The 25,371-nt window shown below is 38.0% G+C and overlaps 1 protein-coding gene across 4 annotated transcripts in view; it reads left to right on the top strand.

Annotated features, from left to right (window-relative positions):
- The window catches only part of Ctnnd2 (catenin delta 2), an 856,033-nt gene that overhangs the window by 269,156 nt on the left and 561,506 nt on the right, over window positions 1-25,371 (top strand). The window contains exon 1 of one of the 4 annotated variants that reach the window (XM_047555400.1): window positions 10,662-10,907. The exons of 2 other annotated variants lie outside the window; for them this stretch is intronic. The gene's annotated coding sequence lies outside the window, so the exon portion shown is untranslated. Of the gene's footprint in view, window positions 1-10,661; window positions 10,919-25,371 lie in introns of those variants that run through there. One more of the 4 variants, XM_047555399.1, reaches the window with a different exon arrangement.

The following is a 25,371-nucleotide window of genomic DNA, read 5'->3' as shown; positions in this document are numbered from 1 at the left end:
GGTACATCTTAGATATAGATTTCTATTTTAGAATTTTTCATTTGTTCTAATTAGTTATACATGACAGTAGCATGCATTTTTGCATTTTGATAGATCATACATAGAGTGTGAATCTCTCATTTTTCTGATTATACATATTGCAGGATCACGTGGGTCAGGCGGTCATACATATACATGAGGTAATAATGTCTGTTTCACTCTACTGTCCTTCCTAATCCATATCCCCTCCCTTCCCTTCACTCCCCTTTACCTATCTATTCTTCCCTAGTGCCCCCCACATTGTGAATTCGCATTCACGTATAAAAGAAAACATTAGGCCTTTGTTTTGTTGGCTTTGGCTTATTTGACTTAGATTGATATTCTTCAACTCCATCCATTTGCCAGGAAATACCATAATTTCATTCTTCTTTAAAGCTGAGTAATATTCATATATATATATATATATATATATATATATATATATATACACACACACACATATACACACACCACATTTTCTTTATTCATTTATCTGTTGAAGGATACCTAGGTTAGTTCCACAGTTTATCTATTGTGAGTTGAAATGCTATAAACATTGATGTGTATGCTTCAGTGTAGTATGCTGATTTTAAGTCCTTTGGGTATAAGCCAAAGAGTAGAATAGTTGGGTCAATGGTGGTTCCATTCCAAGTTTTCTGAGAAATCTCCAGATTTCTTAGCTTTAATGTGCTTCAAATACTGTTTAGAATTTAGACATCAGCAAATGCTTTTCACATACTGAATATCCTTGCATTCACTATATTAATATATATATAATCCTGATAAGTAGACATTACTTGTGATTGTCTCAGACATCCAGTGATGTCAGATGAGGAAAACAGAGATAGTATATGGAGGACATTTGAGTCTTAGATCAAATTTAGTTATCAAATTTAGTTCAAATTATTTTAGTTATAGATCCTAAGCTCAGATCCATATTTATGGTTGTGCTTCAGAATGGGATAAAAAAGCAGCTGTGGTCTCAACAGTTGGAATTTCCTACAAGTAGACATAATTTATGGTTTTTTTTAAAGCAACTCTTTAACTTTGTAATTCATCATCATGTAACTCAAGTTATCACCTGGATGACAATAGAATACCATCAAAAGCCCCAAAGAAACTTCCACCTTTAAATTCCTCAGAAATGTAGTATGACTCTAAGAAAGATAGATAGCCATTTCCATGTGTCATCTCTCATCATTGAATAATAAACTCTCTGGCCTAAAAATCTAGAGAAAAGTCTGATTTCCCTGACTTGTCATAGAATTGTACTCTCAGGCAAAGGCTTCACCTTTGATTTACATTGACCTCATAGACCAGTAGAAGCTCCAACTTCTTTGGGATTTAGAAACTAGTAAAAATAAAACCAAAAGCATAAAGACTTAAATTCTTTGTCAGTAAATATTTCACATGTGAGTAAAAAAATACTATATATGGAAAACCTACAATTGGCAACTTCAAGATATCATACACTATAGGAATTAATGAAAAAACCCCCAGAGATGTATTAAATAATGTTGTTTTGGTTATGCACCATACTCTTGATAAATTGTCTGGGGATAGAAGGTGCATGTTTTCAATATTGTTATTGACACTTCCTTTTGAAATTTTTTGAGCAAGTCATTAATGAACACTGATATTTTAATAAACATGAAAATATGCTTGCCCTTGCTGGTCAGATGTTCCGGTTAAGTCGCATACATTTTATAAATTGTCAGGGGATGGAAGGTGACTATTCAGTCTTCATCTCATTTACTAAAACCAGGCATGGAATCCTAGTGACTTGGGAGATTGAGGAAGCAGGATGGCAAGTTCAAGGTGAGGCCGGGGAACTTAGCTTTACAGTTTTAAAAATTAAAAGAATTTTAAAAAGGACTGGGATGTGACTCAGTGCAGGATACCCCTGGATTTAATCCCCAGTACCAATAAATAAATTGATAAATAGATAGATATATAACTCAATGACTGTAACTCCTAGATACTTTCCTCCCTCAGTTTTTACATCTGCCACAGGAGGCTAATTGAAAATGAAGGTGATATGTATCTCCTTTTATTTAAAAAGGTGCAACTATGACTTTCAAATGGTATCAGATAAAAGACCCTGAAATTTTCCAGGTACTATTAACCTTCATTACTTTTCAAATAGTCGACAAAACCAGGGTTGGTGAAGAATGGCTTAGTGGGTGGATCAGTGAGGACAGACCCAGTGTGCAGGTGCCCATAGGCCCTGGCTGCTTCTTAGGGGCTTGGGATTTCTTGTTGGAGATTTATTTCTTGATTGGTCAGGAAGGGCATGGAAAATATGATTCTTCATTATTTTTCTAACTTCGTAAGAGCATGCCACAGGACTTCTTAGACACGGCTCCTAGAAGACAAACTCAAAATCTTGTAACTGATTTCAGGTTTCTAGTGGTTTGCTGTTTAAGCTCAAATTCAGGTTCTACCCATTGAAGTCTGTGTGATTTGAGACAAATATAAAGTAAAGTATTGACTTACCCCCTTAGGAATGTGCTTACAAACTATGGTAAAACTCCATCCTTTGCTTAAGCTGTTTTGTTTTGTTTTGTTTTGTTTTGCTTTTGGCAGTGCTGGGGATTGAACCCAGGGCCTTGTGCTTGACAGGCAAGCACTCTACAAACTGAACTCTATCCCCAGCTCAAACTGTGTTTTTGATACAACAAAAAATATACACCAGTTTCTTATCACATGAAAGTATGGACCAAGGCAATTTCAGTACAGAGGGAAGTTAGTTACCCTTGTTGTCCTGTAAAGAGTTGCCTACTGATAAAATACCTACTATTCTTGGCTATTATTTTTAAAAATATTTCCTAGTCCATGGCACTCAATTATGAATTTAAGAAAGCCACATTATTGGTTGGGGGAAATTGTAAACTTAGAGCAAATTCTAGAAATCGTAGCATAAATGTACAGAGCTAAATGAGCCATAGCTTTTCCATCCAGTCCATCAGATGATGCGAGTGGTTTTGAAAATGCCAAGGAACCACTGCATTCCAGATGTACTCATATTTTAATGAGAGAAGCCTCAGTGTTTGGGAGATTTAAAAAGTCGTGAGCAACTCTAAACAAATGCTTATTTCAAATAGCGCAATGTCAATTTATAGAACCAACGTAAGTTGTGACCGACAGTCACGGACCTTGTTTTTAGGATATTTGCATTCCAGGAAGTGTTCAGAAAGAAGTGAATTTGCATAGTTTTATGGGAAGGACTTCAGAGTTCTCAAAGGACTGTGTAACATTTCAGCAAATCACTGTTGTGACTGGTGCTACCATATCAGGGAGGAAAATGTAGTTTGGCCATGCTGAAACGGCTGCCGCCCCAACTCCACAGGCAACCTATGGCATCACGGATAGCGAGCAAACTTAGAGATTGTTCTCAAGCATTCGGGAACATATGTGGCAAATACATTACAATTCATAAAAATCACTGATCAAGTATTTAACTACTGTTATCAGACTTAAAAACTACTGACAACGTAAAAACACAAAGAGAACACTAACGTATTCGTCAGCTTTTCATTGCTGTGACCTAGATACCTGATAGGAACAACCTAGAGGAGGGAAGGTTGTTTGGGGCTTATGGTTTCAGAGGCTGGGTCCATGATGGTGATGCAGAACCTCAGGGTGGAAGGGCATGGCGGAGGAAAGCCGCTCAGTTCATGGCAGTGAGAAAACAGAGCGCCAGCAGCCAGGGACAGTATATAATCCCCAGGGGCACATTCCCAGTGATGAACTTCTCCAGCCATGCCCCACCTGCCTACAGTCACCACCAAGCAGTCGATTCAGGTTATTAATACGTCAGATGGTTAATCCACCAGTAAGGTTGCAGATCTCATAATCTAATCATTTCACCTCTGAACACTCCTACATTTTTTAACGTGAACTTTTCAGAGGACAGCACGTATCCAAACCATAAAACTAATGTCGCAGAATTACAGGGATGCCAGTCGTGTTGAGCCTGCTGAGACATCTGTAATCCTCCCTCTGCTTGATGAGCACCCTTCGCCACTGTCCTCTGCACCCAGCTTCCCAGGGCACACATTAACTCTTTGGAATTAGAGGGCAGGATGTTGGAGGCCAAGTGTAAGGAGTGTGGTAATGGCCAAGGAGAGCCCTTCCTGCGGGGAGTAGTTATGTAGATGTGATTGGATGTACTGAATTGTGGTGTATTTTTTAAAAATTTACTTATGCTTGTTTTAAATGCACCCTTCTAGTATTTTTTGAATCTTAATTGTGCTTTCTTGTTTTCTCAGGATGTGTTTGTGTGTGTGTGTGTGTGTGCACATTTTTCAAGTAGTCTCTTTGACTAGTGTCTTAGCCAAACACATTGTGGGATGAACTTAAAATGCTTAGTCATGTGCGTTTTCTTATTGGTATTCTTTAGGTGCCTCGAGCCAAGGGCAATGACATAATACCTAAATCCAGCCAGAGATTTAATAATACTGTTTTGATCCAGTATTATTCATGATCACCACTTTGTATAAATGTTAAAAGAATATCAAATAAAGATACAAGCTAATCATGCAAAAAAACATTGAAACAAATGTCAGTCTTAATGCTTGCAGATTAAGAGGTGATACTTTCAGTAATCAGATAAGCTTAACTATTTTCTCAAAGACAGGGCCTTAACTATACGCTTGAAATAGGGAAAAGGGTAAAATATGATAGACACTTTCCTTCCAATAATAAACAGAAAATGCTCCCAGTTTTGCCATAAGGAAACTGTCTTCTGTAATTGAAAATATTGAAATCTGCTAAGGCGTGTGGGGGGGTGTTGGGGAGAAAGGAGAGAGACTATTTCAAAAAATTCCCCATTGGTCGTTGATATTTGGAAAAGGGCAGGCATTCATAGTTAAGCTGGCACATCGCTGATGTGTTTCTTTACCTTTAATGATTGTGTTTTAATAAGTATGCTCCAAATTCATTCCCTGGCGATCATGGTCGTGAAGATTTTGGTCGTTGAGGAATGACTATCTTCATTTTATTTGTGCCAGAAATGTGAAATCGTCTTTTTATTACAACATCAGGAATGCCAAGGGGTTTGCAGATCATTACCAGGAAGATCAACTTCACCTTCTGCCTGAAAAATCAAGGGTGCTTTGAAGAGAGTGAAATTAATTTCATGCCAGGCTGGACAGCTGCCCCTGTAATCACTGGGCCCTAATCTGCCATTGTGTGAGCATTAGTTGGAGATGGAGTGAAGGAACCGTGTAACTCGCCTAGTGTAAGGTCTCAGATGAGAGGCTTATTCCCTGGTAGAGCACACAGAGGCCAGACTGGACATCAGGAGCTGGACTTAGAGTATCCTGTACTTCTAGAGACGGGGTTCAGGTTCACACTGATGGATGGAAACGAGCCAGTGTGTGTGTTTGTCTTCCTAGTCTCTACGTACTGAGGGTCCTATTTCCGGGTCCAACACAAGGACTCGGGAGTTTGGGGCAGCAGAAGGCAGCACTGGGGATTTGGTTTTGTCCCAGTAGCTGTCACTGCCAGGCTCTAGGCAGAGGTCCAGCTGCCTTTGTTACTTCTGTTCTCTGGTGTTTCTCTTCTTCTTTCCTTTGCCTCCTTATATGGTCTCTTTTGGCCACGGGCAGCAGAGAAAGCTGCTGGGTTACAAATGAAAAGCTCAACTGGCCCTAAAAGGATCACTCCTTGCAGCCATTTAGTTGCAGCAGAGTCTTCATGTTGGAGCATCATGTGCCCCTTGGAAGGAAGACTCAGCAATCTGGCTGCTCATCATATGCAATTTTCAATAGAAGTACAGACTCTGACATCTGAATGCTGATTCTTGAGAAGACAAAATTTCAGGAGACTAGTCTTTCCAATAGCCTCTTCTAAATATCAAGGTTTATTAAATAAAAATTATAATATTGATATTAAAGTTACTTGTAAATCGCTACAAAGCCACTTATAATTTACAATGTTATAGCTTTTTATTTTAGAGCTACTTATTCTTCCGACTTACCAGTGTTAATAAAGAAAAGTGAATAAGAAATTAAATACAGACTGCTTGCTCTCTGTTTTCCCAAAAGGGCCATGGCACAGTGAATTTTTATAAAATTAATCATAACTATTTAAAACAGTGACTCATCTATCCTGAGTTCTGTTTTTATTTTGCAAAACTTAAAAATCTTTTATTTTATTTAAAAATGAAACTGGAAAAAATATTGCCAGAAAATTCTGGCTAAAATGCATTTTTTCGTGAAGAATATTTGATATATATAGATAGATATAAATAATTTCCCTATTTTCTTATGAATATGCTTATTATATCTTATAAATATCTTGGATTGAAAATAATTTGGGACTTTTTAAAAGTATAATATATTCCCAGAAGGAACGTATGTCATCAAGTTCAGCCCCCTTGCTATTGTGGATGGAGATCCAGTCACATCACTGAGCTGACTGATGGCTCATTTCCTTTGCTGGGTAATATTTCACTGAGTGTGTGTTTTGTGTGTGTGTGTGTGTGTGTGTGTGTGTGTATGTGCACTCTGATGGGATGACCCTTCTGTACATTTTGGGGATGGAGTCCCCCTGCACTACTGTACCATGTCTCCTAAACCAGTGCATATATATATATATATATATATATATTATATATTCACATACATGTCCACTCTCCACTATAGTTGCTGGACATCCAGTACTGTGCAGTTGGGGCTTATTGAGCATTATGGCAATTGCTGTCTGGGTCCTTGTGAGCACAGTTCTGTTCTGTACATACCTAATAGTACAATTTTTGACAGGTACAATATGTACATAAGGAATTTTGAAGACACTGACAAACATCTTATTTATCATTTTACATTCCCACTTATAGTTTTTGTAAGTTTTGCTAACACCTGATACTTGCCAATTTTCAGCATTCTCTCTCTCTCTGACTGCTCAGATGAATATATACTACCCGTTATGATGGTTAGAAAATATATATGTATACAAATATTTATATATATGTGTATATGATATATGCACACATATGTATTTCCTGGTGAGTAATGACAATGATAACTTCATTTATTTATTGACTGTAAAGATATGTGGATTTCCTTCTTTGAAGTTCTTGCTCAAATATATTGCCCCTTTTGCTATTGGGTTGCTATTAGCTTGGTATTATATTACATTCCTGACTTTATACACATACACAGAAAAGAAGAACGTGTTTATTTTCACTAGGGTACTTTCACTTTCTAAATGGCATTTTTGTGACCAGAATTTCCCAGATTTAATACGGCCCCATTTATAACTTGTTATTTCCTTTTATGGTTAGGACATTTCCTGTCCTGCAGAGGATGCCATGCCTGCTCCAAGGCCACACGAGTGTTGCACACTTCACTTTCCCAGAGTTTCATTTCACATCTACATGGGCACTCCGGTGGGATGACCCTTCTGTACGTTTTGGTGATGGGGGTCCCTCTGCATGCTGTGCCGTGTCTCCTAAACCAGTGCATGCCTGGCTTGGGTCTGGATTCTCTCCTGTCCTATGCTGTGTTTCTCTCTCCTTGCGCGGGTACCACATGGTCTTAAGGATTGCAGGTTTCAAGATCCACATTTGTTCTTTTCCTTCCAAACTGTTTGCTCTTCTTGGCCCCTGTGTTTTAAATGAATTTTGGAATCCACTACTCATTAGTTTAGCCTCTCCTTCCCCCCAGAAAATACATGATGAGATTTTGATCAGAATTGTGTTAAATCTATCAATTAATACAATTAAGTTGAAATCCTTGAGATTGAATCTGCCAGACTGTAAATATTTCTCTCCTCTCACTTAGCTGTGCTTTAATTTCAACAGTGTTATGTAGTGCTTAGTCATATTCCACTCTTACAGATTTATTCCTGGGTACTGAATGTTCTATGATATTATAAATACTATTGTTGTTTTAATTGCCTTAATATGGAAAGGAAATGTTTGTATTTGCTCAATAGCATTTTGTCTTTATTGCCTAAGACCTTCAGGACAATATTAAATCGAAGTGATATCAGTGAATGATACCTCATTCACATCAAGAGTTTTAATACTTAACTCCAATTATACTTTTTAGGCACTTATTTTGTCATTATTGAACTGAGGAGATTCCACTCTGTTCTTAGTTTGCAAAGATTTGTTTTGGTTCTGGGGATCAGACCCAGGACCTTGCATGTGCTAAATATATGTTCTACTATACATTACAAATGCACATTTAATTCAAAAAGGAGAAGAGAAGGAGAAGGAAAAGAAGAAGGAGAAAGGGCGGGGGGAAGGAAGAGGAAGAGGAAGAGGAAGTAAGTTTGGTTTCTAACCAGAATTCTCAGATGGAGCACGAGGCTCTGAAGATGTGAAGACCAAGGAGAGAGAGGGAGCCCAGCCTAAGCTAGAGTGAGGAGACTGGTCCCTTCACCTTCCTCACACTCAGCACCCTTCCTTCCTGGTGTTAGCACGGAAGGTCAGGCCAAGATAAGTTTCCCATAATTCAAAAATAAGTAGTATACCAAAAATTCAAGATAAGACAGTTGGTCAATGCTATCAGAAAAGAAAAAAAAAAAAAAGTAAGGAACAAATCAGAAAGAAAAGAAAGTAATGCAAGAATGATATACAAAAGGTCAAAAAAGTGTAACTCTAAAAAACCAAAACCACCCCATGTATTGTAAAAGAAAATAAATCATGTTCTTTTTTTTATAGTGTGACAAAATTTAAAATCATGAAAAAAGATGAAGTGAAGGCATATATCGTAAGACAAACAGGGTTTAAGAAGAATAACAATGAAGTGGCCACACTCTTGGAACAATACAGGAGAAAAGGAAGAAGTAGCTGTTTTGGAACCACATGAGAAGCATCAGAAGACTAGATGGTACCAGAACAACGTACCTATGAGGGAAACCGCAGACGAGAGAAAAGATGAGGTAGAAGCAACTAAAAAGAAGAGGATAATATAGAAGAGAACTGACTGGAGCAAAATATGGGATGACTATTCTTTCCACAACACTTTCTACCTGGGTCAATAACTTTCCTAGGAGAGGGAAATATCAGGGTAGCTTTCTAATTCTCTTCTGCAAGTTTGAGTGTCAGAAGGCGTTCATTCAGTGTCAGAAATCATTTGCAGTTTCTCCAAAATTAGAAGGAAAGAAACGTATGACAGAAAAATTGTATTCTTTGAATTTTGTATATATTTTGTGTTCATATACACAATTTAAGGAAGGCCTTCACAGAGAAGGGGGTGAGCCAAGCTTCCAGGTACCAGGGACATCCCCTTCCAGGTGAGCCATGCCTCCTGGGTTTACAGAATAGGGACATTTGCCTACTTTGAAGGCAGCAGCAAATCATCTCCAATATGCGCTTACAGAAAATATCATCACCCACGAACATTTCTTGCAAAATTGTCATAAAGACATCATATTCAAGACCTAAGTCAGGGTGAATGATTTAGGTCTAGATATACAGTTGTATTAAGAGGATATAGAGGTTGGTGTTGAGAATCTGTACAATAAGAAGTACCCCATACTTTATAAATGCGTACTTATGAATGCTTATTTTATAAAAGTATGTACAGTTTGATTTTTTTTTTCAAGGGTGGGGATCAATCCCATGTCCTTGTGTGCTAAGCAGATGCTCTATCACTGATCTACATCACAACTTTAAATTTTCAATAAGTTTATGTTGTTTTAAAAATCAAAACCTCATTTTAAAAAGTAACCTTGTTTAGTTCTTATTTGAGCCGATACTAATCACACCACTTTTCAAGTGAGGATTCTGTGTTCCCTTTCAGCACCATCAGATTTTATCCTAATGGCTTATGTGTGTATTGTTTTAGAATTGACAGACTTGCACAGATATCTTATAATAATACTCATAGCAACCTAATTACATTTCTGTCTTTTCAGTAACTTTCCCTGGGTCTTCTACTTATAGCATGTGAACCTGGGGTACAGTTGGTACACAGTTCAATAAAAAGTTTAAAATACTTTGCTGAAATTATGTTTTGGAAGCTGTGACTAAAAGCTAGAGAATCAGTAAAAGACTCAAAGTTGTTTCAATAGCTAGGGGGTGAGGCATGTATAGAAATAAAATTTGACCTCAATGTCAGTGTCTATGCAGTTTCTCTTTTCTGTGAGCCTGTTGAATTTCTACAATTTTGTATATTTTATATTCGTTTAAAATTGCACTTTCATTTCAAAATAGAAATAATTAGAACAAACTTGAGTTTATCAGTGTCCTTCTTTGAAATGAAAAATGGAGTGACTTTAATATGAATTCAGAACGTCTTGAGGCGAGGTCTCGCTTTCTCATTCACCAAGGAGACTGAGTCTGGAGTTAGTTTGAGAGTCTTTTTATGGTCTCTGCACTTGTTTTCTTGTGTTGAGATAGGGATAACTAAGAATCCAGATACAAATCTAGGGTGAAGGAATGGAAGATTAGAAAACTAGAATTTGCTAGGCAGGCTAGTGGGAGGGTCCTTTTGTGATGAAATGTTGCATAAATAATGCTGGTGGGGGTCTAAATTCACGGTTGCCATGGAGACCTTTGTGCCTGGCTGAACTCTATTCTCCTCTCTTTTAAGAAGGCAGCCACTAGGCTTGTGGTATCTGGGATGTGTCTTGCTTTGCTTTCTCTTAAACTGTTTGCAAGTGAAAGCAGAAATTAAACTATGATAATTTGGCATCCTGACTTTTTTGAGGCTGTTCTTCACTACTTTCCTGGTTTTTGAGTGCCTCTGTGTTCCTTTTAGCTGCGGTTCTGGGCGGGAGGAGCAGGTGGGTGGAAGCCTGGAGACCCGCCCGTGCCTGCACCCTGTTGCCTGGGGAAGGAGGGCAGAGTGACCCTTCCCATCTCTGGAACTAGTCGACTTGTTGGCCTAGACCACAGTTTCCAAGTGTTTAAGGACCATTTATTTCCAAAGGTACAGCAAAGGTAAAAAAAAAGTGAAAACTAACCATATCTGGGTTCCTAATGCTTTCATTATCGTTGTTGTTTGTAATGGTTTTAGTTTAGTCAGTGTCTGAACATTGAAATTGTAAATGCCAAATAATTGAATTAAACAGAAAGTGGCGATCAAGATTATTGATATACCGTTTCCTTAAAAACTAACCACCGTATATGTTTAATAATTGTTTTTAGTAAAACTTAGTGTGTACTTTAGATTTTATGAAAGTTATGATTATCCACCAAAGAGTCATTGCAATTCAGTAGGAATTAAGTCAGAGTTGATTTGAAAACTATGGGTTTTTATTTTCCCTTTGGTGCACAGTTAAATGAATAATCCCACCCAGAAGGAAATTACTCCCAGAGAATAAAGCACTAGCCTCACCCTACTAGTGTCACTAAGTAAGTGTAAAATTCAATATATTAAAAGCTAAATTGTTGTATTGCGTTCCCTTTCCTGAGATTATTTGGTTCTCAGTGATAAGATTTGCATTGCAGCTAGAAGACGATAATTGCCATGTTTTGATCATGCTAAACCGTACAGGTGTGGACGAGCTGTACACATCCCATAATTACACAAAACCTTTACCGTCCTTATGTTTCCAGATTGCTTTATTCAAATAACTCACGGAAGAACAGTTGACCAAAACTGATCACAGCTCCACAGATTCCACCCGTGTGCCACTGTAGTTAGAAAGTGTTTGTGAACAGATCAGAGAAACGGTCGATGGAGGAAAGCTAGATTTTAAACAAGATGACAGTCTGTTTATGGGAATTGTACAGTAGATCATCATATATTTGCAACATAGGTGTGCACTGTACAATTGTGAGTACAATAAAATGGAATTGCCTTGAAAATCTCTAGATCTTTACCTTTAAAACTAAGGTGTTTTGAAATGGGTAATAATAGTGACAGAATTATTTTCAACTTAATTATGAAAATCACGAGATTCAACTACTTGGTTAATATTTGAAGTATTCAGAACTGAGATGTTAAGTACAAAGAATGACCATATGTCTTAAAAATGCTTTATTTTTTTATCAGAAACAAATTTTTATGTGTTTTAATATTTTCATTGCCTAGTCTGGGTATGCTTTTTAATAAGAAAGCTTGCATGTACTCTACTGTTGCCTCTTACTAAATATTTCATTTAAATTAATTAAAAGTTAAAGGGTTATGTTACTCAAACATGTTAAAGCTAAGAAATCTTTTATTTCTAATAAATGTCAGGGAATATTAATGGTATAGATTAAGAATAGTGGTTTAAGAAAAGTTTAATCTTTGGAAGTATTTTCCATATAAATTATTATATTATTATATAGTATTATCTAAATATAAGAGTAAATGACTGTGAAACTTCACTTTAGGTAAATCATATCTACAGATTCACACTTTTTGGAATATCTGTGTAAAATATTTAAGTGACATTGAATCTATAAACTGTAGGACACAATACATTCATGTGATTCAAATAGAACTTTTAAAATTTTAACTAATTAGATGACTTGATTCACTATTACCCCAAGTCAGAAAATACAAATTTTCTATGTAAGATGGCAATTCTAACCATTTTAATTTTTTTAAATTCAGGTTTTCATCAGTCGTATATACCTGAAAATATAGCAAACAGTTCATGGTAGTTATACATGACATTGGAGCTCATTTAGACATGGTCAGACATGGGTGGAATATAATTTGTTCCACTTCAGTCCCAGTATACTTCTTTTTTTCCCTGCCTTCTTCCCTATTTTGTTCGCCTTCTTCTAGTTTACTGGTCTTCCTTCTATTTATTCAAAGTTTTTTTAAACTGGTGCTTTGTAGATATAACAGTGAAATTGACTGTAGTATATTCATATAGGTACATAGCATAATTTGGCCATTTTCATTCTGTTGTTCCATCTTTTTAGATAGCATCTTAAAACATAAGCAAAGAGTCAAACGATGTGATTCAAAAAGAAAATATACTGTGAAGATTTCCAAATGCCAAGTTGCAAAATGCTTTCTAGGCTATTTTACTTCTAAGCACAAAATCAAGAATGAGAAAAAAATAGTTTCAATTGTTTAAAAAAATGCATATGCCAAGGCAATACCAGGTTTGATCCAAATGGTCCAAGTCTGCTGAATCGCATAATCCTAATAAGTTTGACAAAATGTTCCGCTTCAAATGGCTTATGAATAAGGATGTGTTTATGCTGTGTTTCTCCAAGATGCTTATTAGCACATGAATTCCGATTTAGAATTCTGTCTGTAGGCTTTTTATCATTGTAGTTTGCAATACCTTGTATTCAATAAATATTTTGGATTCTCTCCTATGTGTTAAACATCATACGACATCACACTCTTTGTGCAGAAATGGAAAGAGGTATTCCCTGGATAGCTCAGGAACGCAGCAGCCTGGCAGGGATCCAGATGTGTTAACTAGTAACTGTGACTTGGTAAAATAATTGCGCTAATGTCAGCATGGCCAAGCAGAGGGTGAACAGTGGGAGAGTTTATACAGTAATCTTCAGTCTTTATTTCATCCTTCCCACTTAACAAAGATTAAGAAAGTTATTTGGACTAAATAACCATGTCTATAAAGATTAGTTCCTGATAGTAGCCAAAGTAGTCCTACAAAAATGCAGGTCAAATCATGTTACTCCTCTAAACAGAGTAAAAGTCCAAGTCCTTCTATGGCCAGTAAGGGCCTCCATGATCTGCCTCCTGCCCTCGTCCTCTCCCATGTCTCCTAAGATCCCCCGCCCCTGTCGTCTGCTCAAGCCTGGGAAACTCCTTGCCTCCCCTGGAACAGGCTCTCTGCCCTTTGCTTTAGTGTTTGCTGTTTACTTTTGCTTGAACCGCCATCCCAGATCCTGTTTTTCTCCCACAGTTTCCAGCCCAGGTTTGCATGTGTCTCCCTACTTCATTTTTTCATCTGCTCAGATGTCACCTGATCAATTTAAAGTGACCATTTCCAATTGTGTGTCTACATAGTCACTTATGTACCAATGCTCTTAGCCAGGTCTCCTGTGTCATGGAGGAGTGGTAGCTGAGGATTTCTTATGATGTTAGGTGACATCTGATGACCCCGAGTGGAAACACCTGGGATCGCAGCCCCTCCCCATCTGTCTGGATGCCTTTGGCTTCTCTTTTCCTCAGTTTCCTCATCATGAAAAGCCTGCCTGTTACTCTAATTTCACAGCTCCGTTTTCCAAGTTTATGTGGCTTATCTGTAGATTCTCCAAAGTATTAGAAGAACACAAAAAGAAGTATTTATAATCTCTGTGATATTAAATCACTTTCCAACCTCATTAACATGAGAAAAATGGTTCAATGTCCTCAATTATATAGGTGATCTTATTTAACTAGCAGTTCTGTTTAAGTTCTACTCAAAACCAAAACCAAACATAAAATCCTTAGAATACTAAGAATTGCTATTAAATACTAATATTAATCCTGTTTGTGATACTATTTGATTGGTTTTTTTTTTTTTTTTTTTTGGTCAGATCTAATGCCAGTGCTTATCTATAAAGTATAATAACAGTGGGTGTGTTTCATCATTTGTGGTTCAAGTCACCTGCTTCTAACCATTGAGTTCATACTACATTTAATTAGACTCAGCACATGCAATTTTTAAAATATACTCTGCAAGTCCTAAAATTTTAATAAACACTGCATTGTGGCTAATTATGTGTACCCTTCACCAGGTCTTAATTGCTTTCCAGAAATAAGAGTCACCTTCTCTAGCAAAAAAAAAAAAAAAAAAAAAAAAATATATATATATATATATACATATATATATATATATATATATTGAACCTAGGTTACAAAAGAATTTCTAGCTCTTTTTTAAAGAAGAAAAGACAATTTTAACTGTTGGTCCACTGTCTGATTGTTTTAGGACAAAGCAAATAGATTACTATTATCCGCCTTCATCCTGGAAGCCTCAGCTCCTGTTTTCCCCTGTACTGTGACATTGGCGAGCTTGTTCCTGCAGGGGGAGCCACTCTGAAGGTGGTTATTTACTGCATGGTCCCCACATTCATCACAGGCTCCTTCTCCGTTAATTTCTTGTATATCACCTCATTTTTTTCTATAAATATGTATAAATGCATTCTACTGTCATGTATAACTAATTAGAACAAAAAAATAAAAATATTTAAAAATTAAAGAAAAAATACCCTCATGCTCTTCTGAACCAGTTTCTAGAAACTTTCATCAGCATTAATAGAATTTCTTTAAGAGATACTCTATTCAGCATTGAAATGTTAAATGTAATTAAATTTAGTGGCTGAGGTTAGGATTAACTGCATTTATATTACTGTGGAGTACTTGTTCCCCAAACTGTAAACCTTGAATACAGTGGTGGAGATGGAAAAGAATTAAAGAGGGGGACTCTGAGTCAACAGTGGAGCTGTGTCTTTGGAATCACAGGCCTTCTGGTGGCCTGCCGACTTGGCCCTGCCACCCGCAGGGTCTTCTGCAGCACTGGGAGCTGGCACTGGTCCAGTCTGCCAGCGCCTTCCTGGTCCTGACATGAATTTGCAGACTCACATAGATGTATGTATATTTGGACATACATTTGGCAAAAATAATGCACATAGATTGGCCAAATGCCATGTATTTTTTATTTAGGAACTTATCTCTGGCTCTGTAAAATTAAACAGAAACATTTTATTTCTTCATTTAAAAATGTATAAACATGACCCCTGCTTTGATTTTGTTATTAGTCTGAAATAGTAATTGATAAAATTATTGAGCACATCCTGTGTGGTTCTGATTACATATGATATCTAACTAAATCATATGAAGGACCCAATGTCTTAGACATTATTATAGATATGAAACATTAAACTGAGTAATGATGTCATTGCATTATATTTCCAAGATCATAGATATAAATTGGTGCAAGATTTTGAACTCAGGTGTGCTCAACTGTGACACCTTGCTTCAGCCTTCGATACAGTGGCACTGGTCAGGGGAACCATTTCACTGAGATTTAAGCAGCCCCTCATTGGCCCTTGCCTGTTCACAGACTTCCTGCTCAGTGCCTGCCCCTCATTCTATTGGGTTTGCTGCTCACCTCCACACAGGTGCTCAGGTCCCTTTCCCTTGTCCTGCAGACACTTGATTCCTGGATCTACATGTTCCTTTTTGGAATCCCACAGGGTCTAGAGCCCAGGGATTGGTAATGGATGATAGGGAACCTACCCTTATCAGGATCGCCAGGGCCACTGTCGTAAGTGCAGCTTCCTGACAGTCTCCAAGCCTGCAGCTGGACATCTGCATTTCTAGTAGCGTTCCAAAACCACCTGTCCTGTGAGGGGGGTGCACTGAGCATTCAGAACCACCTGGCCATGAGGGAGGTGGAGAGACATGGTCAAGGATGACCTGAGAGCTCTCTGCGGGGAGATGGGAGCAGGACAGAGCCTGGAGACAGGCAGGTTACAACAGAGACTAGTGTGAGTGATGGGTTCAAGGTGAAAGGGCTTGGAGGGGTCGATGGGCATGTGACTAGTTTCAGCCTTGGATTTGGCCAGGCCCCTCTCTGCCGTCTGCCATGGCTGTATTCAGTGTTTGTGCATGAACATGGAAGAGCATGCTAGCCACACTCAGTCTTTCTGCAGATAGGGATCTTTCATTGTTGTTGTTTTTTTAAACTTTGATCACAGTTTTATTCTTTGAACTTTAAAGAGGCATTCCTTGTTTTTCAAAATTTATTTTGATATGATTTCAAGTTTATAGCAATGGTACCAAAAACTTTTGAACACTACCAATCAAGATTCTTGGCTAAGATGGGCCATTTGTTATTTTTGCCCCCAAAGTTTTTTTTTTTTTTTTTGAACCTTATAATTATACAGAGTAGTTGAGTTCATTTTGACAAAAATCATTGTGCAAAGAATTTGATTTCACTGGAGAATATCATGCTAAGTGAGATAAGCCAATCTCAAAAAACCAATGGACGAATGATATCGCTAATAAGTGGATGATGACACATAATGGGGGGTGAGAGGGGTTAGTGTTAGGGTTAGAGTTAGGGTTAGGGAGGTGGGCAAGAATGGAGGAAGGAAGGAAGGACTGTATAGAGGGAAAAGAGGGGTGGGAGGGGTGGGGGGGAAGGGGAAAAAAATAACAGAATGAATCAAACAACATTACCCTATGTAAATTTATGATTACACAAATGGTATGCCTTTACGCCATGTACAAATAGAGAAACAACATGTATTCCATTTGTTTATAATAAAAAAAAAAGAATTTGATTTCAATCTCATGCTCCTTCCCCTTCCCTCCTCCCTCCCCTGTTCTCCCTCCTCTGCTGATTCTAAACCAGATCTTAAGATGTCCTCCTCGTATCTCTGTCCACTTCCTCCCACTCTCCCCTCTGCTTTCACAGCTATTGTATTACTTAATTTTCATTCGCTCTCTCGTTTATCATTTTCACTTTATTCATCAAGTCTGTGGATGCTTCATATCTTCAAAACTCCTCAGAAGAATATTTTTAGTTCAGGGGCATAGCATAGGTATTGTACATCACTCTTTGCTGAACTCGTTTGCCAGCTGCCCTTCCAAAACCCAGGTATAAAGAGAGGACATAGTCCTGCTGTCCCAGTGGGGATCCAGAGATAAATCAATGATTATCACGGTCACTCCCCCTTCTTTCTGAAGAAAAGCAGCCCAGGAGTACAGAGCATCATGGTTTCAGATGGGCTTTATCATCCCAAGGAGACCAGACAAGTGTCTCACTACCAATTTCATCTAAGACCTTATTGTTCACTTTCGCTTTTAATAGGAATCCAGGGAACTTTATTGTCAACCTTGTTTATAGGTGACAATAGTGCGTTCAAGAAAGTTTGAGAATGTGTGAGGTTTTCATTGGAGATGAGATTCTTAGTGTATTTAACCAGGCATGAAATACCATGGGGGTGTAGAAGGAGTGTGGGAAGGAGAGCCAGAGGCCTGGCTTCCTGTGCCTGCCCCAGGGCGCTCCCCTCCTGTGTGTGAGCCTAAGGATGTGTGTGCATCCAGTTTGCTGCTCTGTTTTTCACAATGACAGTGATACTCTCATCACTGTGGCACAGGCACACTGTGATGTATAAAGTGTCTGGCTTTGTCCTTTTCCAGCTCTAGAACTTTCTACTGGACCCAGGTTAGGAGTGGATGTTCCTCTCCTGTACACCTCTAATTTTTGATAGTATGTCTTTCATCTTAGGCCAGTGAGAATATTTGCCATTTTCAAAGGCAGATTCTAAAGGGGTTTCAGATTCCATGGCTGCTCTGCATGAAGCAGCCCCTGGCTTTTGTGGAGCTTTGACTGCACCTGCCTGATGCTCTCACCAGAAAATCCATCAGCACAAGTGTGGCGCCAGAAGACCTAGTTCACTGGCTACTGCCTCCAGTTCCTTCCTTTTCTTTTCTTTCTCTTTGTGTTTTCTGCTTTGGGTTATTTGTTTAGTTTCTAATTGGAGTATTTTGAGAAAGAGCAGAGGACTAGAATCAGGTCCAGTGCTGGTATGAACTTCATCTTATTTGCTTTCTCCTGGTTCTGTCCCCATTGGGCTTTGCAGCTGCTCAGTTATTCACTTAATCCCTTTCCACCTCAGTTTCCATAACTGCAGAATTAAATGCTTCAGCTCTGTGATCCCTTATAAATGAAGAGGACTTTATTGTCTCTCAGGAGCTTCCCAGTGCAGGGTTAGAGGTACACCCCAGCGCTGTGGAGCAGAGAGACTGAGGTGGGTCCTCATCTGCATCAGGGACCAGCCCGGGAGTCTCTCATCCAGCAGTCTCCAGCTGCGCTAACTTCACTACCCTGGAGTCTTTTGAGCAAAGTCATCTATTATATTCAATTTATTTCTACACAATATAAATTTACCACTGTATCAAAATTTATATGTCAGAATAATTTTTCAAAATCCTTAAAAGATGAGAACAGTACATTTAAATGTGAGTTCAAATCTTTACTCACCACACCCCACAGGATCGTCTTGTGCACCTACTTGGAAAGAGACTACTGCCCCCAACTAAGAGCTGCAGTGTTCAGCATACTCCAGGGGATTAGCAGTCAGATCCGGAACTTGATAGGGGAGATAGGTTATGTATGAAGCTCAGCCGTACATGCTGGTAAGACCTTCATCTTGATTGTAAATGGACTTGGGGTCACTGAAGAGGATCATATGGTTGTGAGGAATTATTTTTCATTTGCAAATGAGCACAAGACCCCAGTCTTTCTGCAGACAGGGAACTAGTGAGACAATGCTGATACCTTGTTGCACTCTGTAGGTGCTAGGGAACTTCGCGAGTCAGATGCGGATGGATACCTGTTTACTGAATCATTGAACAGGAGTTTGTAGTAAGGCATTCAACACTGTACTTTCTACTCAAAACTATGGTCAAAAATTGAATTATGTCTTCAAAGTAAGCTTATAGAACACAACAACACAATATGCATCCCTTGGATATAGAATTAGGTTTCAAAAAACATATAATGTTGAAAATATGAAATAAAAACAAAAACATAGAAACAGAGGCTCTATGTCCAGCTTTGTCTGTAGGCTCAAAGGTATCAATTGCAGAAATGGATATTGTAGGGAAGGAGAGGTCATCAGCAAACAAGAGTGATGTGGAGAGCTCTGTACAGAACCAGAAACCTCCAAAACAAGGACCAGGCCCTCATAAAGTGCTCCTGTCTAAATCATAAAAGAGATGTGGTTTTCAAATAGTGAGTAGTAACTTCTGTTAATGAAAAAGTCAGTGTAATGCTTTGGCAAATCAAATGACAGACTAAAACAGCAGTTCAGATGGATTACTAGGTGTTTCTAAGGAGGCATATGGTGATTTCGATGGCCAGGGGAATGCCATGCATCTGAGTTAGAGCTGCTGTTCCTGGTAACTGTCACTCAGGGACTGCCCAAGAAGCTGACTTGGGAAGGAGGTGATGGACCTTCTAGATCCCATCCACATATAACAAATCCTGTGAGACTTTTTAAATTTTTAAATTTTATTTTTGCATAGTGCATTTTGATTCACTGTACACAAATGGGGTACATCATTTTGTTTCTATGGTTGCATACGATGTAGATTCACACCACTCATGCCATCATACATGTACATACGGTAATGATGTCTGTCTCATTCCACCATCTTTCATGCCCCCATCCTCTTCCCCCTTCTCATTTCCCTCTACGTAATCTAAAGTTCCTCCATTCTTCTCTTACCCCCATCTGCCACCTCCATTATGTATCATCATCCACTTATTAGGGAAAACATTCATTCACAATAGCTAGATTGTGGAACCAACTTAGATGCCCTTCAACAGATGAATGGATAAAGAAACTGTGGTATATATGTGTGTATATATATATATATATATATATATATATATATATACATACACACACACACACACACACACACACACAAAGGAGTTTTATTCAATCATAAAAAAGAACAAAATTATGGCATTTGCAGGTAAATGGGTGGAATTGGAGAATATCATGCTAAGTGAAATAAAGCCAATCCCCCAAAATCAAAGGCTGAATGTTTTCCCTGTGAGACTTATAAGGTACAGTGTTTAGACTGATTAGAACTAGATGAAGTTTATAGTTGGGTAAAAATCTAAAAGCCCATTATAATGTTTTCTGCACACTGAGGTTTCTGTAAGTAAGTTGTGATTTTTTTGAAAACACTAAGTCATTCCTGTATATCTGCTGTTTTAAGACAGAAAAGGAATAGAAAAGTTAGACAATTCAGATAAGTTTTTATTTATTCATCCTATACAAACCATTCCATGGAAGGTATATCTTTCTGGATATATGAATGTCTACTTCCCCACTCAGCAATTGGTTGACCATGCATATTCTGTACTCTGCGTCCTCATCTTTAAAACAGAAATATGTTGTAATAGCAAGGATACTGTTTCCTGAGTCTCCAAAGAGTATTCACTTTACTTTGGGAAGGGAAGGAGGACTTTGCTTTATGGAAAAAAAAGTAGCCAAAGTGTATCAAAATCCTGAGTGAGTGAGGGTAGAGTAAGTTACTTCTTTTGAATAAATGCAAGTTCTACAGTATTTATCAGATACCAAATCTTATTGACTATTTAATTTCTGACTAGCCTATTCCTTTTCCCACTTGAATAACAAGGGGGAAATTGTGTAGGGAAAGCTGGCCTGATATATATGAAGCAGCTGCTGCCTGACTCTGTAGCCGGGGAGGCTAATGCTGATCAGTCCTGCCCTCTCCATCAGGTAACACTGCAGCTGATGGAAATTTCACTCTCTCTGGTTTCAGGGGACCCAAGGATAATTTGGCTTTTCCTACAAAGGCATAAACAAAATATTGGCTGAGCATAGACAGATGCTAAGGTTATACTTGGTACATGATTTCATGTACTTGAATTCACTTTAATGGAGTTGAGCTTATGGTGTAAGATCTTGCAGCTCATTATAACTAAGTTGTTATGGGCTGCTAATTTGCCAGAAGCTGCTGTATCATGAGCTAGCCCAACTGCCTTGATGCCTTGATGGGTCTCCTGGCAGTTAATATGGATTAAATGTGAATCTTTTATTTTTCCCCCTGTGGTCTCACATAATGATATTAGCTTGTCTACAGTGTGACAAATTCAGTGTACCAGGAACATCTGGTACACTATTCTCTATGACTGAAAATAAGCCTGCAAACTTGGTAATGCACATCCATTAAGATGCTTCCACATATTGGGGAGATGTGGAAGGATGATGGCCATGGAAGGAATCTATGGGTCACAGTTCATTTTGCTTCAAAATAAACTGTTCAAACAGTGGCACCACCATTAACATTTCATTCCTACACGGTCTCATCTGATTATCAGGAAGCAAACATGGGTGTATGCCTTGTTAGTCTGTACTTAATTTATTCCCAAAAGAGGAACTTCAGAAATTTAAGAAATGATAATAATGGAGTAAAAAGGCACAGAAACCTGCACAGCTTGAAGAGAGTTTTAAAGGAAGTCTTTTGAAGTTGATCTGAGATCAGATCAGACTGAAATGTTCACATCATGAAGCTACATTAATAGAGTAACTATCTTTTTTTTAAATTGCAATGCAACTTATTATAAGAAATGAACAATAAATCAAATTCCATTGTCCCATGTGAATCTAAATACATTAATTTAAGAGTGTTCTTGTTTTTACTGTTATTCCCTGGGGTATATATTTTGCAGATGTAATGTAAAGGTGGACCAGTGTACACATATTAAATACCTTCTCAAGAATGGGAAAGAACTCTGGGCTGGCTGTTACTGTATTTTTTTTTTTTCTGCTAAACCACTGAGTAATCTTAAATTATTTACTTAGCCCTCTGATTAACAGTTCACTCCTCTTTATGCAAATGGACTATAGTTCATGTTCTGCATCCTTTGATGAATCATCCTGAAGCTGAAGCAGAATAAAAACATAGCTCTTATTATACACATAGTTACACTATTAGGCCAATGTATTTGGGGACAGTTGCAAGAGTAACTCCCTCTTACCTGATGCCAGTCCTGTGGCCCCTTCAAGCTTCTATTAGCCAACAGTAGATAGGACAATCACAAAGTCATCTATGGAGACAGTGAAGATAAGGGCTCCAAAACCTATGCACTGAAGATGGAAAGATTGTTTCAAAGGGGATGAAGTGCAAGAGCCTATAGCAGCTCTTTGTGCCCACAATCCCAGAGGATGTCACTGTGTCCATCTAATTATGGAAAATCTCAGCACTGACAGGGACATTTACCCACAGGCAAACTAATCTGCTGGCAGGGCAATATAGTAAAAGATCCATGTTTACTCTGTCGATCCTGAGATGTCAAAGATGGTTAAATTTCATTAGTTTTGTTACTGTTCATGATTCAAAGAGTTCAGTACATTTTCCTAGGAAGTAGCTGAAAGGGTGCATTGCATTCCATAGAGAGGACCCCTGTGGAGTACTTAAGTCAAACCTCCAATTTGCCTGATACTCAGTCTGGCCCTTCACTCCAATTAAACTGAAGTCCGAGTATACATGCAGCATTTGCCTTTCGGTGGGTTAGCACATGCGCTTTCTCCCACCTGTAATGACTAGAAAGAAGTCAACTTTAAGATTCATTCAGCTTCCCTTGATGCGATCCACATGTTACTTTGTATTCTAGTGAGTACAGTATAGCTTTCAACCCTTTTACTAGACACTAAACAGTCAATAGATTCCATACCCCAATTCATTTTGTACCTGCTTCTTCCCTGCCTGTATCACTCAGCATCTTGCAAAGTACTTTGCAAATAAGTATCTATTGCCCAACTGTCATTTTGTTTATCTGGGAAATATTTATTTGGCGCTTAAATATGTGGTAGATCCTAGAGAGTTGAAGGGTCCATCATTTTTGTCTTATAATAAAACATGACAGTAAGCCCAAAATGACTGGAATTTGTGGTTTACTACTGAGGGAAGCAGGCATAAAGCCTCAACTCTACACCCCCAGCTGCTGCTGGTGAGAAGGTGGTGTTTCTTTGCCATTTCATTTATGCACCAGAAAACTGATGCTGCGCCATTGAAGAGAAATTTGGCAGCAACATCACCACATTGCTGGAGACAAATATTGGTTCCCAGTGATCAAATGAGAGAATTTTCTAAGAATTGTTGGAGCCATTTAAAGAGTCTTAAGATGTTTCTGAGTCATAAAATACTAATAGGTGCTTACCTCTCAAAGATCTACCAACGAAACTCATTAGGTTTATTCCATAGCTTAACTATTGTGAGTTGAGCTGCTACAAACATTGATATGGCTGTGTCACTGTAGTTTGTTGATTTTAAATCCTTTGGGTATGAACCAAGGAGTGGGATAGTTGGGTCAAATGGTGGTTCCATTCCATGCTTTCTGAGGAATCTCCACACTGCTTTCCAGAGTGGTTTCACCAATTTGCAGTCCTGCCAGCAACATATGAGTGAACAATTTCCCCCACATCCTTGCCAATATTTATAGTTACTTATATTCTTGATAACTGCCATTCTGACTGGAGTGAGATGAAATCTTAGTTTTGATTAGCATTTCTCCAATTGTTAGAGATGTTGAACATTTTTCCATATATTTGTTGACCAATCGTATTTCTTCTGTGAAATGCCTGTTCAGTTCCTTTGCCCATTTGTTGAATGGGTAATTTGTTTTTGTGGTGATAGCTTTTTTGAGTTCTTTATATATCCTGGAGTTAATGATATATCTGAGGTGTGTGTGGTAAAGATTTATTTTCCCATTCTGTAGGCTCTCTCTTCACGTTCTTCATTGTTTCCTTTGCCGTGAAGAAACTTTAGTTTGATACCATCCCATTTATTGATTCTTGATTTTACTTCTTGCACTTTTAGGAGTCTTTTTGAAGAAGTCAGTCCATAAGCTGGCATGATTAAGAGTTGGGCCTACATTTTCTTCTAGTATGTGTAGTGTCTCTGGTTTAATTCCTAGGTCCTTGATCCACTTTGCATTGAGTTTTGTGCAGAGTAAGAGATAGGGGTTCAATTTCATTTTGCTACTTGTCGATTTCCAGTTTCCCTGTAAAATTTGTTGAAAGGCTGTCTTTTCTCCAATGTATGTTCATGGTGCCTTTGTCTAGTATGAGATAACTGTATTTATGTGGGTTTGTCTCTGTGTCTTCTATTCTGTTCCATTGGTCTTCATGTCTGTTTTGAAGCCAATGGAACTCATGTAGGTGCCCTTCAACAGATGAATGGATAAAGAAAATGTGGCATATATGCACAATGGAATATTACTCAGCCATAAAGTAGAATGAAATTGTAGCATGGAATTGGAGAGTATCATGCTAAGTGAAATAAGCTAATCCTAAAAGACAAAGGCTGAATATTTTCTCTCCTATTTGAATGCTAACACACAATAAGTGGGAGTGGGAAGAATAGAAGTTCATTGTATAGACAAAGGGGAATGAAGAGAAGGGATGTGGAATAGGAATGGGAAAGACAGTTGAATTAATCGGATGTAACTGTCCTGTGTTCATGTGTGCATACAGGACCAGTGTAACCACATGTTTTTCAACCACAAGAATGGGATTCTAATTACAGTAAGTTATACTTCATGTATGCATAATATGTCAAAATGCATTCTACTGTCATGTATATCTAAAAAGAACAAATAAAAATAAATCTGTAAAAAACAACAAAAAAATAAAACTCATTAGAGAATTTTAGGTCAAGTAGAGGGTAAATGATGGAAAGTGGATTATTCCATCATGCAAATTATGTGGGGTAATCTGAAAATGTCAGTTTTACCTTTGTGTTATTTCTTTTTAAGATATGGACTTCACAGTTTGGACACAGGACTTTGGAGGATAGGTCTACAGAAAGTAAACATCTCTGGGTATTTTCCTCATGTCATAGCAATTTTTACCCCTCTCTGAAAAATTTCCAAGACATTTCTTGGTGCAAAAGAAAAGAAAGAATATCTTTGAAGATGGTAGTAACTTTCTTG

This window comes from Sciurus carolinensis, chromosome 6, assembly GCF_902686445.1.
Source record: "Sciurus carolinensis chromosome 6, mSciCar1.2, whole genome shotgun sequence".
NCBI lineage: Eukaryota > Metazoa > Chordata > Mammalia > Rodentia > Sciuridae > Sciurus > Sciurus carolinensis.
Note: the sequence above shows the minus strand (reverse complement) of the source record. Positions and strands in the feature narration are given on the sequence as shown.